The sequence below is a fragment of the Trachypithecus francoisi genome, unplaced genomic scaffold, assembly GCF_009764315.1.
Source record: "Trachypithecus francoisi isolate TF-2019V2 unplaced genomic scaffold, Tfra_2.0 Lachesis_group13, whole genome shotgun sequence".
Lineage (NCBI taxonomy): Eukaryota > Metazoa > Chordata > Mammalia > Primates > Cercopithecidae > Trachypithecus > Trachypithecus francoisi.
Window position 1 is genome coordinate 36,518,471 of NW_022681458.1, and position 17,483 is coordinate 36,535,953.

The 17,483-nt window shown below is 35.5% G+C and overlaps 1 protein-coding gene across 2 annotated transcripts in view; it reads right to left on the bottom strand.

Moving 5' to 3' along the window:
• PARD3B (par-3 family cell polarity regulator beta) overlaps window positions 1-17,483 on the bottom strand; it is a 1,137,826-nt gene that overhangs the window by 915,148 nt on the left and 205,195 nt on the right. The gene's annotated exons all lie outside the window — the stretch shown is intronic.

Here is a 17,483-nt window from a genome sequence, read left to right on the forward strand (position 1 = left end):
AAAAATCTATAAATTACTGTAATTACTTTAATAGCCATTTCAGAAAGGATACTAACAAAGGCCTGGTTTCCTCATTCATGCACACATGCCTGCTCTGATCTTTAAGAGGGACTAGGCTATTCTTATCTACAATTCTTACCTAACACCAGCGATTTGCTAAACAATGAGCCTAATTTATATCATTTCAATTCTGCTCTGATTGAACCTTTTTCCTTCTCCCAAGAGAAACAAGACAATCTGCAAGTTATTTGTTAGGAAAAGCAGAGCCCAGGCTGCTGTTTGCCAAAATTGCACAAGAGATTAAAAGTGTTCTAAACATATCTTGGTCAATGGCAAAACAACTCAGAGACTCCTGATAGGGAAATAAGTGCCTGTCAGGTGTTAATTCAGGTGGAAGGTGGGAGAAGGGTGAGTAGAGGGTGGGGGGTAAGCTGGTTCTAGAAGAGCCAGGGGATGTCAGTGGGTATGAGTAGTGGATCTTTTCCTATAAAGGAGGAGGGAATTAAAAATCTTGCACAAACCTCTCCAAATACTGCATGCATGCATCGCAGATCTGCCAAAAATATTTGTTGACTGATCATTTTTGCAGTTTAACCTGGTACACTCTAAGAATTTTGCCACATTATTTTGAAAATACAAGCAACAGCAGAGAGCAGAATACTCCAGTCCAGACCTTACCACAGAAATATTACCATTATTTCTAAACCAAATCTGAATATTTTACCCCAATCAATTCCTCATTATAATCTGTAGTGTTTGCTTCTAGTTTTTTTTGTTTTGTTTTACAAAAGGGCATATTTCAACTTCATAAGCTTTAGAAAAATTACTTAGCAGAGCATAACAAAGTTAGTTTGCTTATTATTTCCTCAAAATTTTTTTTAGTTCCTCTGGTTTTTATCTGTAATGGCACTGATGTCTGCATTTCATTTTTATATGGATATATATGAACTCAAAATTTCACCAATACACTAGCTATTCTGTCTTAGATTTGTCAAGGAAATCAAAATTTTGACTGTGAATGTAATATGAAATAAGGTATAGCAATAGTACATCAAGAGTATAGTACACTAATATTTTTAGCAATGCAATTTAGAAAAAAATATAAAGGAACTTAGACTTCAAGTTAATGACAATACTTACCTTGGGTGGTGGGCAAAAGTAGAGAAAGTGGATTCCAAAGGACTTTTACTTTTTATAATATGTACCCCAATAATATTTGAATTGTCTACAATGGGTAGTTACTATTTTTATAATCAGAATATTAAATATTTTTAAAGCAGGTAAGTACTGACATGTATTTTAAACACATAAGTATTAAGTACTACTTAACATAAAAACAATCAGTGAGACTTGGAAGAAAGTTTCTAGGTGTTGTTGGGTATTGACCAGATAAAGTAGAAGAACTTCCACCTCTGTTTCATTATTCTCACAATACTACAAGATAGCTTTCACTGGCAATAATATAAAACAAAATATATAGAATTGCCTTAGAGGTGGGAACATAATACAAATTCAAATATCAAGTTTGGGAGGAAAGACCATCACAAATAAGCTAGCACTGAAAGTAAAATTTTAAAATTAATTTGCTTTCAAAACATGCCAAGTAACACAGGAAACCATTACTATTAACTGCTTCCTTCATAACCATTTGTGGGCTATACTAACTGCACTAGCTAGACAAGCTCAATGCGCTCTAAATTGCTGAAATTACACTTGGTTTCATACTCCAGCACATCAAGTACCACTAAATATTTCAACTGTCCTTGTCAGGCATCTTCTAAGGCAAGGCCCACAGGTGCTAGGAAGATTCAGGGCCATTTCCTTCATTATTAGTTTGTAGCCTAAAGGCATCTGACAAATGTTCTACTTCCATTTCCCATAGCCCTTTAAACAAAAGAAAATTAAACAGTGCTTCTTTCAGGCTGAATTTTTTTTTTATTGCATAGCAATAGGAGAGAAGAATGAAAGAAACCAAAATATGCTGTTTTGAGGAAATAATATTATAAAAGACTTGAAATTATTAATGCCTCAGACCATTTGGAAGAAACTCAAATAACATAATTTTCTCATTGCACAATCAGGAAATATGGATCTAGAAGAATCACGGTCACACAGCTCACAAGAGCCTAGGTTAAGATCAGAACTCAGATTTCTTCAATCTAAGGAACACCACCTCTTCCACTGATCGTCCTGCAGCAAGAAGATTCAGCAGAACAATGGTTCTCCAATTTTAGACAGCATGAGAACGCCCTGTAAGACTTGTTAAAACTCACACTGTGGGCCTCCATCCCCAGACTTTCTGATTCAGCAGGTCTTGGATGGGGCTAAGTATTTTTCAAACAACTTCTCAGGTGATACTGATGTTGATCTGGGAACCACACTTTGAGAACCTCTGCAGTCACCATCTGCCCAGTGAAACAAATGTACTGACCTCTGTTTTATCCTGCAGTCAAGCCAGCTAAATACTGCAGGGTAGGTTCTTCCTTCAGTTAACCAAAATCCATTTTGCTTATTTAAAAAGTACCCTGGTAAATCTCCATTTAACTATTTTCTCTGAGAGTTAAATGATCCAGATGACCTTCAAATTTGTTCCTTCCCTTCTCTAAAGTCTCACTGGAATATTAACCAGAATTACAAAAAAAAAAATCCATCAGTCCTTCCTAGATTGATTTAAACAAAACTCTGTCAAAAACTCACATGAATCTAAGAGCCAGCGCAGGAGGAGGGAAGGAATGAATTTAAAAGATGAGTATTACATAAGAGAATATGGAGGTAACTGGTGCAGAATGCCTGCCCTGTCCAAGCATATTTCAAACGTAAATTTAAAAATAAACTACACACACACACACACACACACACACACACACACACACACACTTGCATGCCAGATTCAGCCTGCTGGTCAGGTAGCAACTTGCCCAGATTTACATCATGATAAAATTCAGTACTAACAACCAGTTACATGGTATGTGCTTCTATTTATTCAAAGTTTCTTTTCTTTCAATCTTAGTAAAATTTCTATCAAAACTGTGAAGAAATCGTTCCAAGAGAGAAGGAAGCAACTGGTCAGGCAGGCAGTTAGGGTAGGTCCTCGGTAAAATTCTTTCCAACAAAAAAGAGCTTAAAAGTCAAGCTGCAGGCACAGATAAGGGAACTTGCACAGGGGAGGTTGTCTAAGACATGCCCACAGATGCATAGATAAGAAAGGCTACACAGGAGACTTGACCAGATATGCCCGCAATGGAAGATTCCATCCACTGACACGTGTACATTAAAGGGTACAAAGCAGTATGGAGTAAATCAAGCTAAGGGCTTACATGCACAGTAGAAGGATGGGGTGGAGCTACCAGAAATTCATGTCTTATGCAAATGAGATGCCCAGCTTTCACAAGTTTCTCATAAAAGCCTCTGTATTCAACTGTAAAACAGCAACCCTCTTTCAGGCCCTCTCCCTATGGCGGAGAGCTTTCTCCTTTCACTCATTAAACTCTTGATCCAGCCTCACCCTTAGTGTCTGCACTCCTTAATTTTCTCGGTCACGGGACAAAGAATTTAGGGTATACCTCAGGCAATGAGAGATTGCTATAATTCCACAAAAAAGAAACTTGGTTTCAAAAAAGTAAATATAATAAGAATAGATCAAGTATTCATTTTCTATGTACTACATAGATTAAAAATTTCACTGTATTCTATAAGCATGGAAGAAAAGTTGGTCTAATCAACAATCATACACATTATCTTTCCAAAATAAAAGTACATATGTACTGAAGGTGAATAAATGGCATAGTGCATTTATCACATATATACACCAAGCCCAGGAGATTCAATGTTTAAACATGAGAATTATACTGGATAGTGCCCCATATATTGTTCAGGGCTCACTGTTTGGCACTATGTGCACATGAAACATCTTTCAAGAAAAAACTGAGGCTATGCATCAGTCACTAACTTCTATTATTGGGAGTAAAAATGCCCTATTTATGTCCTTTATGGAATAAGTTCTAAAGTACTATAATCTTTTTTAAATCAATTTTCCTTTTTTCAATATTTACTTTTCCCCAGTTTAATGAAAACTACTTTAGTACCTATTTGGGAAAAAAATTTCTCCTATATTTTGAAGAATTTTGAGTCTTTTGCTAATCCAGCCAGGAAGCTAATTTAGTTAGGCAAAGTTGTCTATGCATCAGACCTGAAAAAATGCATTTACACCAAATAAGCAGATAGAGTCAAATCTTTAATCTGTAAAACCAAATTAAAAGAACAAACACAAAGCAAACTGAATCTGTATATAGTAATTTGAGGTAGCAGATACACTGCCTTTGTTTCAGCTAAATCAGATTTAGGTGGATAGAACAACAGCAGTGTTCTCAACACTGGAAAGCAGTTTACAATCGATGCTGCCCCTGGTAGGTCGAGCCCTAAGATGCATATTTAGGAATAAATTATATAGCTATGCTATAGGGTTATACAATATGAGGCAGAGGACAATACAGGGAACCTCATTGTCAAGTAAAGAAAGATGAACAGCTGGCAGTTAAGTACCCCTAATCATCACACTAAAGAAAACATGTAAGATTCAAAACAATAACAAATGGGAAAAAATCATCGCCTGACCTGAGACATCAAAAGAAACAAATTAAAACTCCAATTCCCATACTGTTTGACAACTTTAAAAGAATCAATTTATATCTAATTCCTAATTCAATGCAAATATCTGTCTATAGATGAATCAAGGCTTAAATTTAAATTTACTTCTAACTTCATAGAAATCCTGCCTCTTGAGCTGCTAGAAATTTATTTGATCTAGCTTTAGAAAATCTTTGTTATTCAGGCCGGGCGCAGTGGTTCACGCCTGTAATCCCATTACTTTGGAAGGCTGAGGCAGGTGGATCAGTGAGCAGATCGCGAGGACAGGAGATCAAGATCATCCTGGCTAATATGGTGAAACCCCATCTTTACTAAAAATACAAAAAATTAGCTGGGCTTGATGGCACGTGCCTGTAATTCCACCTACTCAGGAGGCTGAGACAGGAGATTGGCTTGAACCCAGGAGGCAGAGGTTGCAGTGAGCCAAGATTGCACCACTGCACTCCAACCTGGGCAACAGAGCAAGACTCTATCTCAAAAAGAAAAAAAAAAAAAAAGAAAAGAAAATTTTTATTATTCAGTACATAAGCATTATCTGATTTTTTTTTTTTAATGAAGAAAACTGTGGGCTCAATGGCAAGATGAGACATTTTCCTTAGATATTAACGTCAATGACAGTATCCATCCCAGGAGCATAAAAAATCAAAAGCTGATTTTTTAAATTGAAAGCCTGATTCATAAAAATATCATGACACTAGGGCAACATATATTAATGTATGTTATAACTATACAATGGACTACATTTATGTTTTACAATATAAAATCTCAAACAAGGCTTATAACTACTTACATGTCAGATAAATCATTGTTTGACATGGTCTTTGATTAAAGCCAAAATAAAGGAAAATTTCTTCTCTTAAACATAAAATTCAGATGAACATTCAAAGACTTAAGCTTTCTAAGCAAAGATTTTTATATTGTAATACATCCAAACTGTGATAAATTAATTGAAGATATCATGGTAAGAATTTACATTTTAAAGAAACTATGAAAAATCTATTTTTTGTAATTTTTATGTAGAAATGCAAGCTCCCCTTATTTAAAGAAAACAAAAACTATGGGTGAATTTAATAAATGAGAAAATATAGCCAACCCAGAAGTGGCCACACAACTGAATTCACATTCTTGAATCCTATTCCTTAAAAGCCACACAACTTAAGGGCTGATAGAACGACTTGACATTATTAATATCTGCCTCTGCTCTCAACTTAGGAGACTATCTGGGTGACTACACTTTTAGCAAGGAAACCAAATGGTGTGCCTTTGAGTGATCTGTATTCTAACAAGGATCATAAAATGTAGTTATTCCCATTTTTTATTACTGAAACTTAATGAAGCTGAAGGTTTCAGATGATGATGAAACACTAAAATAAATTCTTTAGAATCTTGATCTGTTGGCTAAAATTCAATCCCACGAAAGTCATTCTTGGCTATACAATCACTGTGGACTTTGGAGTTAGGTTTGCATCCCAGCTCCACCCCTAACAAGTTTGTGTCATTACTGGCCAAGTGACTTAATCTGTTGGAGTTTTACTCTTGTCAGCCATAAATGCAATAACAACCCTTTAAAGGGTCTATTGTAAAGATGAAATAAAAGAACATCTGTAAAATGTCTAGTGCAAATACTGGCATATAGAAAATAGTCAACAAATGTGGCAGCTATTAAGATGCTCTTATGCAACAGGTAAAAAGAAATGTCGTTGAAGAAAAGTAACTTCTAAATAGAAAGTGAACACCTTCAGTTTCACAATTCCATGTTAAAAGTACAACTTCACTTGAATTAATGACGGATAATGCAAATTTTCAAAAGGAGAGATATTTTATAGCACAGTACTCTCATCTACAAAAAGTAAATAATTTTCTATTAATATACCTAACACAATAAATATTTCTTCAAACTCTAAAGAACATAGAACTTTCCACACCTTCCACCACTCTCAAAAATTGGCAAGATATTTAAAAGACAGATAAGTTTAATAACGAACCAGGAAAACTGAATTTGCCTCAAAGTAGAAGTTTCCCAAAAAGTTGAAACTTCCTTATTAATAAAACAGTTTCAATATATTAAAAGAAAAACTACAGGAGCAAGATATGAAATGTAATTCATAAAGTCATGATTTTTTAATCACAATATAATAAAATACTGCTCAATGTCAGTTTTTCATTACATAAGCTATAATTTCTTCTGACTTTATGAAATATTACACTACATATGTTAAGCTTTCTTCATGATTTATTCCATTGTTTGTATACAAGAGAAAATCCCCACAAAAATCAATACAAACAAAAATGCTTTTATCACAATTCAAAAATAAATATTAATTTCATGTATGTCAACTCTTCATATCACTATTTCTAATGAAAATTTATGTATTCTTCCTCTTTGAATATGTTACAACCCACTAAGGTGAAAAATATCATACAAGCATTATTTCTAGTACTTTGCTGGGATTTTTAACTCAAAAATATAAAAATTTAACCTAATTAAAAAACATGTAATACCTATTACGGACTATTTGGCTACTTCAATGTTCAGCATGGGTTCTGTTTTCAGAGGAATATCATGCAGTATTTATATTTCATTGGATATTTGTTACTGATTAACAAAAGCAGAAATTTTCTAATATGTCCTACAATTCAGTAAAATCTATCATTCTAACATTCATAAGTAATCTTCTATATGTTCCAGAATCTGCTAATCTCTATAAGAGGGTAAACAAAAAACAGATTATATTAGACGAGACAAGAGATAGTAAAGCCCTAAACTAAAGCAAAAAATAAAATTTAGTTAAAATCCTGTGCAGACGAGGACATAAGAAAACAGGTATCATCACATAAACAGTTGTGGGAATATAAAATTAGTAGCATCTCTTTGGAAGGCACTTGGGCAATAGTTATCAAAATCCAAAGACATAAACTATTTGACCCAGCAATTCCCCACTAGTAATTTATACATTTACATAAAGATATATTTCGGAAATAACACTTAAAAACATGCAAATGTTAACAATAGAGGAATATTTAAATAAATTATGGGATGGCCATACGGTGAAATATAATGAAATTTTTAAAAACCACTGATATGACAAAATCTCCAAGATATATCAAAGAATTTTAAAGGTTCAAAACAATACATTATGCTTAAAACCACTGCTATATTTTAAAATATGTATATTATGGTATACAAAAACATTTCTGGAAGGATACACAAACAAGCACTAATAGTTCCCTCTATAGAATGAAACTGTGGGTGGGCCATGGAAAGAGATTTCTTTTATAACTTATACTTACTTGAAAAGTTTTACTTTACCAGGTATTTATACTACATTTTGAAATAAAGTAACGTTACAAAAAACTGAAAGGTGTGGCCAGATAGGAAAGTTTATGCATTTAAATTTTATGTGTTAAGAGGAACCAAAAAGGTGTTGAACTATAGAATTCATTTGAGTAATTGCAGTCATGAAGAATTATTATGAGAACATTACAAGAAGAAGGACAATCAGGAAAACGTGCCTGATAGCTTAGATATCAGGAAGACATTTGTTCTGAGATGTGGAAGGACAGTAAGGATCAAATAATTTGCAGTGACACAGACACAGAAGGGTGACAAGTCTACATGAGATATGAATAAGAAATAGACATACCAGACAAGGAAAACTGAAGAACTCAAATCAGATACATCCATAGGAAATATTGTAAGGCCACTTGCAAAAATACTTAACTATTTTAGGGTTCTGAGGGGAGAAGTATGATTGAGATGATATCTCAGAACAAAGATGTTCTTGGAACAACCAGAAGAAATCATACCCAGGGAGCCCAACAAGAATCATAAAGAATGCCATGCTTGATCCTTTATTCACTGCACATCTAAGCAAGCATTCTAACAGTGGTGCCAAGAAAACATATGGCTGTCCTCCTTCAAGTCAATCTCAGAAACATACCCCTAAAACAGTGCTGTCTCAACTTTGATGGCACTTTAGAAATCTGCCAAGGAGTCTTAAAATAGACTCATACCTGGGACAACACCTAGAAATGTTGATTTATTTGGCCTTTGCAATCGAAAGCACCTGCAATTTTCAGTATTCCCCTAAGTGACTATCCTGTACAGCCAAAGCTGAGAGCCACTACTTTAAAATATTCTGATTACCACATTCATAGACATTCAAACCATCTTAGTGTAAACTTGTCCCATTTCTTAAGATAGAATGTCCTTTAGGTTTGATAAGAAATATAAACATTGCAATGACAGGCTTCCTTCTTTCCACACTTGTGGCAGACTGTTTCATTGGTAGCTCCCAGTGAAACATGCCTTAGGGATTCATGCCTTTGTGCTTCTCATACTGACTCTGGGCTTGGGCCCATGACTTGTTTTAGCCAAGGGACTTTAAGCAAGCACTGATGCTTTAGGGTTTCCTTCTTGGAACACCCATCTTGGAGCTGAGCTGACATGCTTTAAAAGTAAGTCCAGCTAGAGAGATACCACTTGAAGAGGCCCTGGAGGATGAGACAATACCACATGGAGGAAAACCAAGAGGCCTCTGCTAAGCTAGGTTGAGTGCATATGGCGAGGCCCCAGCTGAACAAAGCAGCACACAGCCAACACAAATTTGTGAGATAAACAGTTGTCATCTTAAGCCATTAGGTTTTGAAGTGGTTTGTTATCCCACAGATAATCAGCACATTTAATACTTGTAATCTTTACATTTAGTCCTTAAACAACATCTGGGCCCACCACTATTCCCTGAAGTTTTATACGCCCAACTTTGACTTTTCTTATTTCCTCATATTGTCTTATCTTTTATGCATCTTATTTCTGTTCTTCTGCCGAGAGTAGTATTTCTCAAACTTAAGGGATCTGTGGACTACTTCAAAAGCACTCAGCATACAGTTACCAATCTTTTGTTTAAAAAATGTCATCTGAATTTTAAATAAAAACTGAAAGTTTTAAAATTGGTAGTTTCATATCAGCAAGAGATTATTTGCTGTTTGCAATCTTTCACAAAGGTATCTTTATCTGACATGAACAAAAGATCAGATTCCAAAATAACCCCATTAAAAAGTAGGCAGAGGACAGACGCTTCTCAAAAGAAGACATACAAGCAGCCAACAAACATATGAAAAAAAAATGCTCAACATCACTAATCAGAGATATGCACATCAAAACTACAATGAGATACCATCTCACGCTAGTCAGAATGGCTATTATAAAAAGGTCAACAATAATAGATGTTGGCAAGGTTGTGGAGAAAAGAGCACAGTTATACATTGTTGGTGGGAATGCAAATGAGGTTATTCCCTGTGGAAACAAGTTTGGAGATTCCTCAAAGAACTAAAAATAGAACTGCTATTCAACCCAGAAACCCTATTACTGGGTATATACCCAAAGGAAAAGAAATCATTCTACCAACAAGACACTTGCATTAATATGTTTATAGCAGCACTAGTCACAATAGTAAAGACACAGAATCAACCCAGGTGCCCATAAACGGTGGACTGGATAAAGAAAATGTGGTACACATACACCATGGAATACTGCACAGCCGTAAAAAGAATGAGATGTCCTTTGCAGCAACTTGGATGCAGCTGAAGGCCATTAACCTAAGCAAATTAATGCAGAAACAAAAAACCAAATACTGCATGTGCTTACTTATCAGTGGGAGCTAAACATTGGATTCACGTGGACACAAAGACTGAACAATAAACAAGAGATTCCAAAGGAGGGGAGGGAAGAAAGGAGGAAAGGGTTGAAAAACTACCTACTGAGTACACTATTCACTACTTGTGTGATGGGATCATTAAGGCCCAAACCTCAGAGTAATGCAGTTTATGCAGCAAACCTGCACAGGTACCCCTTAAATCTAAAATTTTTTTAAATATTGGATTCCAGGCCGGGCACAGTGGGTCATGCCTGTAATCCCAGCACTTTGGGAGGCCGAGGCAGGCGGATCATGAAGTCAGGAGATCGAGACCATCCTGGCTAACACGGTGAAACCCCATCTCTGCTAAAAAAAAAAAAAAAAAAAAAAAAAAAAAATTAGCCGGGTGAGGTGGCGGGCACCTGTAGTCCCAGCTACTCGGGAGGCTGAGGCAGGAGAATGGCATGAACCCAGGAGGCGGAGCTTGCAGTGAGCCCAGATCCAGCCACCGCACTCCAGCCTGGGGGACAGAGCAAGACTCCGTATCAAAAAAAAAAAAAAAAAAAAATTGGATTCCATATCCACTCAGTTTATTTTCTTACTCTATTTCATCTAAATTAGAAAGCCTTTCTTTACCATTATGAAACATTAGGAATGACAGCAAGTGTGGTGTGCCTCTCTCAGAAAGTTGGGAATATTTGGAGCAAATGTAGACCTGGGAATTAGGGAGAGATTTCTCCCTTATGTCTACTTTCAGTTGAAAAACTCGTCACATTTAAAGCAAAACTAACCATTTCCTTCAATGTAAAGAAATGCACTTTTATATTCTGCTGCAGCATTTGCACGGATCTGTACATGTGCCATTCAATTTATTTATCCTAATAAAGAACATCAAGTAGCGGATAAAAAATATAACTCTTGGTAACAACCATTTGTATCACTATTCAGTCTTCAAAATCTCCAGTAATCTATCCTTAATGTTAAATACTGTAATACTGCAGCCATACAAAGATAAGGCCACACTACTCAAGACACTATCATAAAGAAACACCAACTGAGCATGCCACTTAATATAAAAAAGAGTCAATCTACTGTCCATAAAAAGATGTTTTTATTCCATGTTTCAGGTAATCTTGTGTGAGCCCCTTGCCATTGGGAAGGAGTAGGGAGAAAGCTGTCTTATATTTCTTTGCTCAGAACACTAAGATAGAAACTCAATGACTGCAATTCCATCCTAGTCACAATTTTGACTACTTCCCTCATCTGTTAATCACCACCAGGATGTAAACTATTGATTAGCAACTGCTCTTGGAAGTAAAGCAGAAGATGGACAAGTATCCAGGTAAACTCTTACATACACAGCAATGCTAACCTTGCCTCAACCAAAAACTGTTTCACTCTCTCTAAAAATCCTAATTCACCTTGCTCAGCCTACACAAGAATGCTCACAGCAATCACTTCCTTTTCTTGTAGCACAGGGTCATAAGAGATAAACAATGGTAAAAGTCATCAAGCATTTCTCTCTCATTAGAATTGTATGTTCTATGATGGTAAGAGCTTTATTCTTTTGTTAACTGCCGTATTTCCATCGCCTGGAATAACTCTTGGCCCTGAAGAAATGTATGTTGAATGAACGAACAAATGAATGAATGCATGTAATTAATATATTCTGAACTGTGATTCAGTCTCTGTACCAGAGTTCTTTTGCCTTACTGGGAAGAAAATGTTAGTACATAAAATAGTGACTGTTCTGACATACTGATGTCTACTAATGTGACGTGTCATTGGAACAAAAAATGTCATTTAACAAAGAAGTTTTGCCAATAATTAATCTGCTTCCCCTCTATACCCATTTATCGTAAGAGTTTGGGTTGGTTGACAAGCTTCTCAGTAATAATGTGACTTGTGTCACACAAAGGATTCAAATTCTAAATGATGTCTGTAGGGTTTTAATTTCTGCCTTTTGGGGAGAAAAGAATTATCAATTTCATATTTGGGCAACTTATTTTGACAGTTTCCTAACAGGTGACTAGGGGGTCAGTAGATCATCAGTTCAATCAAATCTGAACCCTAGTGTTCACTGCCATTCTTCTTATTCACATATTTCCGTAGTCAGAAGCTTCCCCTAAATTATGGCACTAGCAGAGTCCTTTCTACCAACTTATGTCAATTTAAATTTAGTGCCTGAACCTGGAGTTCTGATGTTAATATTTTAATTCTATTTTTGCCATGTAATCATTTTTGAGAAATCAATCCATTTTTTGTGTGCAAGGCAATTAAATAACACAACAGTAATAACTGAAATTAAATATTTAGATATGCAAATAATATAAACTGTTTTGGCAAAGACGCTGTCCCTTAATTGAGAAAACTGAGGAACCCAGTTTTCAAATGTAATTATATTTGTGGAAAGAGGCTGTTTCCCAATATTCTCTCTTTAATCCTCAAAATAAAGCCATTATATTTTGAACTAACTACATAGTCCTACAGAATAAAGTGCACATTTTACATCTTCCTTTGAAGCTTATTTGGCCTCATAGTTAAGTTCTGGTCAAGAAGAGGTAAACCAAATGGTCAAATGTGACTCCTAAAACTTGTGCTTAAAAGGGACGTGCTTTAGCAGCCATCTTCTTGAGCTTAAGTCATTATCTCAGGATTTTCAGTTATTTGTACCCAAATCTATTCCTGATATTGCAAACATTAAATATTTTCTGTGAAAATAATGTAATAACAATAAATGGATAACACCTATGAAGAATTTATTATGTGCCAGACATTCTAAATGTTTTACATTTAATAATGCATTGACTTCCACAATAACTTTATAAAGCAGGTTCTATTATTATACTTACTTTATAGATAATGGAACTGAGGCACAAAGAGGTTAAACGACTCGCTGGAAATCTCAAAGTTATTGAGAGACAGTGCCCAGATTTAAACCCAGGAAGACTGCCTTTCGAATTCCCTCTCTTTAACATTATGAGCTTTATTGCTTCTTATAATTATTCATAATTACACATGCTATAGTGCCTGTCATAATAATTAACATTTCAAATTGAAGAATGTATGTGAACAAAGCTGTCTCAATGTTCTTTTCATCCCTACCAACCAAACCACCTGCGAAGTATTTGCTGAGCCCTGGTACAATACAGAAGCCCATGGATCCCATTTTGAGGTTCTCAAATCATTTTTTCCTTCAATGGAACTGAAACTGACTCATAGTGGCATTGTTTTCCAGAGGCTATCCTCACTGCTGCAATCCCAGCAGGCAAACAGAAAGCCACAGTCACTTTACAGATACTTGCATCAGCCAGCCTGGCTGCAACTATACAGAACTGTGACCTTCTTTCCTGACCACTGGATATATTCCAGGAACCAATGCTTAATAACACTGCACCAATTATTTTATTTTATTTATTTTATATTATTTTATTTTAATTTTTTGGCAGACATGAGGTCTTACTATCTTGCCCAGCTGGTCTCAAACTCCTGAGTTCAAGCAATCCTCCTTCTTCAGCCTCCCAAAGTGCTAGGATTACAGGTGTGGACCACTGCGCCTGGCTCACCATTTCATTGTGAACAAAGCATTTCATTGTGTGCTGCTTTGTGACAATAGAATCAAAGGCTTCTACAACTGAATGGGGTTTTAGGAATCAGTTTAGCCCAACTTTCCTCATTTTATTGATAAGAAAATTAAGGCATAGAGATGTTAACTTATTTGCTCAAAATCACATAGCTATTGATTACACAGCTGGAACTAGGCCATGGATCTTTGAGCCAAGTATTAGTACCAGATTTGGGGGTTTCTGTTTATTTATACTATCCTTTAAAAATTCCAAGTAAGCTGCAGATAATAGAAAACCCAGTACAGAATGGGAAATTCTTTCTATTAACTATAATACCTGCAGTATTTTTAGCTATAAGATCAAAGAACTTTAAGACTCTTCAAATTATGAATCATTTAATACCATATATTAATAGAAATCTTTCAACACATTTAGGAGCACCTAGCTGTAATGTGGATGAAAAGCTCAAGAGATTTTTAAAGTGCAGTATTTCCAGCTATAAAATCTTAGGCAACAAAAACATGACTAGCCATATCTTTCAATGGAAATTTCTCACTTTCAGAAAGACCTAAAATCTCATTCAATGATAATTTACTTTTTAATATAAACTACAAGCAAGTAAACAAGCCAGTGGTCTGAGTGTTTTGACAAAACTGTGTTTTACATTACACCTTCTGTCTAGATTTTGGCTCTAAAATACCGAATAGGATTTTTGCGGTTACCTAAACTTACCCCAAAATTTAAAAGAATTTTGAAAAGATGTCATTTTCTGAATTTATACATTTAGTAAGCAGATAATTTGGATTTTGCTCTTCAAACCTGTGTCACAAAATGTAATAGTCAAGGAAAATTAACCTGTGTAGTACACTGTGGAATGTCGTAGGTGGTTTACAGGATTGACGGCTTTTCCAATTAAGCCTAAAAAGAATCCATGCTACAACTAAAACCTCACAGATGAGAACTGCATGCAATTGCACATGGTCAAGATGTTAATGGGGAATGGAAGATAGGCTATTTAATATAAAGTATACCCCTTTCAAAAGGCTTGGCAGTGATTTATGGATTGAGATGACATAAAATCGGAAATTAAAGGATCAAAGAGAATAGGGATCAACTGAAGAAAACAAAGTAGTAGTTGTTCCTAGACTTGAACAAATTACACCATTGGAATAATGAATTTCATTCTAAGCTTACTGATCGCTAAGGCAAAAACGAAAATCAGTTGGGTTACACAGTTAAAATTTTCTGACAAGGGACAATATTCAACTTTATAAAGATATCATTTTTTATTCATTCACTAAAAGTAGGAATTAGATGTGTGCTTGTATGATGCTGAATCAATGGCTAAACAGCTGCAGCAATAGGTAAACACTTCAGAGGGCTTACTTATGTGGCACTTTACCAAATAGCCCACATTTATTATACCATTTAATCATCATCATAACCTTAAGATACCTCAATTTATACATTAGAAAATGGAATCATAAAGACATAAAGATTGCCCCATAGCAGAGAGTAAGTAAGCAATATAGTCAAAGGCACTGGGCCTAGCTCCAAAATCCACACTTTTAAAGATAATCTTACTTTCTCAATATACAAAATTAGCACATTTCCTAAATGTTTTAGGATGATATAAGGAAGTGACCCTGGTGTGTAATGATTATGCTTATCAGATATTTTAAGTTCCAAAGCCTACATTTTTAAACACAACACTTCTTTTTCTTGTGAAGCAAATATTTAGTAAGACATACTAGACATTGGGATCAGCAAGATGAATACATAGCCCTTGACATCACAGATCTTATGAACAATATGTATTATGGAAATACTGTTCCAACACACGGTTCTCCTATTGAGCCTCTATAATATGAAATATTAAATTTTAAGTCAGTGATTACATTTCTTCAGGGATAATGTGACTGAGATACTTTGCTTGCTGGTGTATTATCCTAATACTACCTTAAAACATGAAAAAAGCCAATGAATTGTCAACTACATCCATAGCAGTTTCTCTCAATTTTCAGCAATTTTGGCCAAGTGCTGAATTTTGGTCAACTCATTATCTACCAATTAAAAAATACCTACTCAGCACGTTTTATTCAGAGATTTCAAGTTATAAGACAGATGCATTGGAAACCAGGACTGAAGAAGACGAGGTGGAAATTCTATAGCAGAAGTAAAACTTATTTTCAGTTGAGATTGAAGGTTTGAAAAACTGGGCCAGATCCGGAAGGAAGTTTGGAGAACACCTCATGCCCATAGGCAGAACTAATATTTCTCCTCTTTGCCCAAAAGGCAGTGTGTACCTTGAAGTTAAAGAAGTTTAAGCTTAAGGGCTTCTCCTGCCCAGAGGGCCCCAGGAGAGAATCCAACACTTTCCATTAGAAGTTTTATACATTTCTAAAGGAAAGCATTTTTTGTGTGTTTTTGTGTTTTTTCTTTAAAGAAAACCTCCCAAATTTTATATGTTTCAGATCCCATCAAGCCTGGATATGGCTCCATTTGACTCCTTTAAGATTTCTAATCATCTCAAACTTTTGCATTGTTGATTAGCTGAGGCCCCACATATCACAAGTCAAAAAAAGAAGCTGCTTCTATTTTTCTTCAGAAAGGTATTTCAGCATCAATTCCTTTCATTATGATGCTCTTCTACATCTTGCTGACAGGTGGTAGCAGTTTTAATAAAGCTCACAGGATGATAGGAAAGAAATGAATATTAACTTTTCCACAGGCATACAATATAACCTTGTTTTTATGTAAAATTCAACCTTCAAAAAATATAAGCTGTGTCAATGTACTGAGTGTTCATCTATGATCAAACAGTAGAGTAAGGATGGTTTACATTTTTTTAAAAATGTGAAGCCTTTGCAAGAGTTACCTAAATTACCTCATTTTAATCTGATGAAGATATTATATAAAATTATGTCTGATCACACTTTAAAAATTTTATAGAAAGTCAAAGCCATCCAGCTATAGAGCACTTGAAATGAGGATAGTATTTATCTGCCTTTAGAAAGACAAATTACTAAACATAGCCACACCTCCCTTTACTAGGAAATGAGATGACACCATGAATATTTCCTTTTATGTATGTATGTATGAATGTATGTATTTATTTTTGAAACAGGGTGTCACTCTGTCACCCAGGCTGAAGTGCAGTGACGCGATCTGGGCTCACCACAACCTCCAGCTCCGGGGCTCAAGCGATTCTCCAGCCCTGCCCTCCCAAGTAGCTGGGACTACAGGTGTGAGTTACCAATGCCCAGCTAATTTCTGCATTTTTTAGTATAGATGGGTTTTGTCGTGGTCTCAAACTCCTGAACTCAAAGCAATCTGCCTGCCTTGGCCTCCCAAAGTGCTGGGATTACAGGCGTCAGTCACCGCACCAGGCCGACACGATGAATATTTTAAAGAAATAAGAGAAACAGAAATCTTCAGAAGCAGACCTTGGAGTAACACCTTTTAATGCAAAGCTCTAAAGTGATAGTGCTTAGATTCCCAAATGATAACAGAAACCTTAGTTATCGAGACGTAGCAACTTCTTACTCAAATCTTGTGCCACCTAAGTAAAAAGACTGACATCAGAAACTTTTTCAAAGCTGCATATATTGGCTCCTCCATGTGTATCACACTT